Below are 4,339 nucleotides of genomic sequence, written 5' to 3' on the forward strand. Positions count from 1 at the left end.
GAAGGTCCGGAGAGTTAACTCTTATTACTTAATATTAACTCCAATATTACAACTATAAAATCTAGAAAAATTACATAAAATATTAATTCATTTGCTCAACCAAAATATCCATGTTCATTTATAGGGACAACAAAGAAATTCTCAATAAAATAAATTAAAACTCCCCAAAGACTCGAAAGTATCCTTAGCTCATCATATCAAAATAATAAAAAATAATAAAAAAATAATCAATTTACTAACAATGACTCTCAAATAAGTACTTGTATCTTTGGGCACTTATCCCACTATGAACATCAAACATTTCTAATACTGCCTACTCTTGCTCTCCAGCATAACTATCAAGATTATCTGAAAAATGTTTGGAAATAAGGAGTGAGTTATCAACAACTCAGTAAGCAGAGAACATATACTAGTATGCAAATATGAGCATTTACAGAGTTTAGAATGGAAAACAAAACACTTTTTATTTTTCAAAATGCAAAGTCAGAACATATTATCAAAAATATCATAGCGAAAGTTCAAAAAATATTCATAATCAAAATCCATTTGGTATAGCATAACTAAACACATCATATTAGAACAAAATTCCATGTTTAACCCCCGTGGTAGGGTTGTGCAAACCTCGACTGCCAACTGAGCAGAAACAGAATGTGAATCTTCCTCTTATTATTATTGGAGCCCCGAGTGTGCACATAAGAAAGACCACGCAGAAAACCACTTTGCTTCCAAAGTGGGTGCACCAGAAACAAAAAAGTTGGTACCAACTCAAACAGAGGCCGCAGTTTTACACCTGTGGTAAGGTCAGAATGGAACAGAAAGAAAAACAGAATGTCATGCTAGAGGTTTTTCAGAAATCACATCATATCATATTGGAGTAGAGGTCTCATTTGGTTGAGGCACGGCTTAGTTTTGGGAGTGAGAAAACATGGGAGAACGGGTTGAGTTTGTGGAGAGGGTGGTGGCTTACGGTGGGGCTTGGGTGGGTTCCAGCTTGTTTGGCTCTCGGTTGTGATGGTGGTTCTGGTTCACAATGGAGGGTAGATGCTCTGAGGAGTTTGGATGGCTGATGTCATGAAAAGAGGGTAGCGGCAGCTTGGGATTTCTTCATGCATGAGGGATGGTTGTGACACGCATATATATAGGGGATTGAATATAAAAACTCTAGAGAGGGAAAGAAGGAAAGACATGCATTGGCAAGCCGTGGAACACGTACGTGATTGAAGCGTGCATGCAGTGGGAACGGAAGTGAAACCGTGTATGTCGTGGAGTCTGGAATTGTTTTCATGGGTTAGGGCTCTTTAAGTTGAAAAAATTTGGCCCACGTCTTGGATCTTGCATGGGATTAATACATGAGCTTTTTCCCCAAGTTCTGGGCCTTGACTCAATCCAAAAACAAAAACACTTGTCCCAAAAATTTTACAGGTGAAAATCCACTCGGTCCATTAAAAGATTTTAAACCTAATTATCAAACCTATTGAAAAATCATATTCCGCCAAAAAAAATCTTAGGCCCGTACTCTCTTCCAGAAATTTTACTCACAATCCCAAATGGGTTGTTCATACTTATAAACTAAAAAATAAAACGGGCTAGGTGCTGGGCTCGGGTGTTATATCTACAACACGGTTCAAGTTTCCAGATTGGTGCCTCAAGGAAAATGCGAACTCCTGTAAATATGCTACCCACTTGGCATGCTGCCTACTTAACTTGTGCTGACCATTGATGTACTTCAAAACCTCATGGTCAGTGATGAGGATGAACTTCTTCTTTACCAGGTAGTGCCACCAATGCTTTAAGGACTAAATGACGGCGTAGAACTCTAGATCACAAGTGGAAAATTTCTTTGGACCTAGACAGCTTCTCACTGAAAAAGGCTATCGGGCATCCCTCTTGGCTCAAAATACCACCAATGCCAACCCCAAATGCATCATAATTAACTTCAAACACCTTTTCAAAATTTGGAAAGTCAAAATTGCTGCTCCTGTCATTTTCTGTTTGACTAGTTAAAAATTGGTCTCTGCCTCTTCAGACCATTAGAATGCACGTCCCTTGAGGCACTTTGTGATAGGGTTAATCAGAGTGTTGAAATTTCTGATGAACTAGCGTTAGAAGAATTTCAATCCATGGAAAAACCTGACATCATGCAAGGTCTTAGGTCTAGGCCACTCCAAAATTGCATCTACCTTTGATTAATCTGCATGAACACCATCAGTAGACACAACAAAGTCAAGGAAAGTGACAGAAGTAGTAAGAACACTTCTTCTTTTCATTGACAAACAAACACTCCTTCCTCAACATCTCAAAAATAGCTCGGAGGTGATCTAAGTGTGATGCCCATGTCAGACTATAAATGAGGATATCGTCAATGCAAACAACAACGAATTTTCCCATAAAAGGTCGTAAAACCTTATGTATGAATCTCATGAATGTGCTGGGTGCATTGGATAGTCCAAAAGGCATGACCATCCACTCATACAAACCATGTTGTGTCTTGAACGCCGTTTTCCACTCATTTTCAGGCGTTAGTCGGATCTGGTGGTATTCGCCTTAAAGGTCAATTTTTTAGAAGACTTTAGAACCGGACAGTTGATCCAACATGTCATCCACGTATGGAATTGGAAATCTGTACTTCACTCTGATTCTGTTGATCACTTTGCTATCTACACACATACGCCAAGAACCATATTTCTTCAGTACCAGAAGGGCATAAACGGCATATGGGCTCATGCTCTCATGGATGTAGCCTCTCTCCAATAACTCTATAACCTGGCGCTACAAGTCTTCAGATTCCTTAGGACTGAGGAAATACGCAAGTCCATTTGACAAGCTCGACCCTGGAACAAAGTCAATATGGTGCTTAATATACCTTATAGGTGGCAATCTTAAAGGAAGATCTTTTGGCATCATATCAGAGAACTTTGCTAGCAATTGTTGCACCTCTGGTGGCCAATTTGGGTCTATGTTTGCTGCATTATTCTCACAAGGCAGCAAAGCGTAAATCACATCTTCACACTCAATCTCCTCTAGAAACGTGGACATAGAAAGTAGGTTAGTACTATTGGCTATTGGGGTATGAGTGGTTCCTTCCTAACGAGGTGCTAATACGATATTCTTCCCTTTGATGCTAAGGAAATACGTATTCTTTTGCCCATCGTGTGTAACACTATGATCATTCTGTCAAAGCCTGTTTAATAACACATGATAAGCATCCATAGAGATGACATCACACCAAGCATTATCAAAATATTTTTCGTCAATCGAAAAGGATACTAGGCATCGTCTGTCTACTATTACCTCGCTACCCTTATTTAGCCATGAAAATTTATACGGCTTTGGATGTCGGTCTGTCTTCAATTGTAACTTTTGCACATCCTCTTCAGACACCACATTCTCACAACTGTCATTGTCAAAAATCATCTTACAAACTTTATTGTCAACTGTACAAGTAGTGTAAAAAATATTGGTTCTCAACTAATCGTCTCTTGAAGCACCCTTGGGAGCCAATAGACTCTTGTGAACAACTAGGGTCTCATGGCCATCACCATACAACACGTCTCCATCCTTCTCATCATCATACAAAGGTTCCCCAATTACTTTAGCTTTTTCTACCACTTCTTTTTTATTCAAGAAATTTTTTCCTTTCAGATTAACGAGTTCTCTAAAATCAGTTGCTCGATGTCCTGGTTTGTCACATTTGAAACACCTGATATTAGAATTTGTAACGACTTAGCCCAATAATTCTAAGGTCGAAATATTGATAATTTTTATTGGGCCTAAATTATATTTAATGTGCCATATTGGATAAGCCCATGAGCTATAAATTATTGAAATTGATTAGGAGTTTTGTTAGACTCAATAACTAAGTTAAATCTCATTTATTATTAACGAGTTAGACTCCTTTTAGAATTTAAAAAACGGCCATTAGAAATTTATTTCAATTTAAAATCATCACTGATTGGAATTCGCTACGTAGTCTCAATCACTACCAATCCTATTGAATGTGCTAAATCATGTTTTTAAATTCAAACTCTCTTCTAAGATGATCACAATTGAGTGTTCAGCAGATTAGTATCACTACATGTATTAACCGAGTCCAACTAAACTCGTCGGCACCCTCTCCTAAATCTCTCTATATCCCTTCCATGTGTTATTTAAAAAAAAAAAAAAATCATAAACCTTCATAAGTGCAGCAGTCAAGCCCATGAAAGGAAATTAGTAGCACTTCTAAAATATCGGATTAGCGTTACAAGGTAAGTAGTTTGATCATAAATTAGGATTAGCATATGTTAGCTAGTTATATATATTATTATTAAAGCCATTTCTTTGGAAGCCAGTGTTTATA

This window comes from Juglans microcarpa x Juglans regia, chromosome 1S, assembly GCF_004785595.1.
Source record: "Juglans microcarpa x Juglans regia isolate MS1-56 chromosome 1S, Jm3101_v1.0, whole genome shotgun sequence".
Lineage (NCBI taxonomy): Eukaryota > Viridiplantae > Streptophyta > Magnoliopsida > Fagales > Juglandaceae > Juglans > Juglans microcarpa x Juglans regia.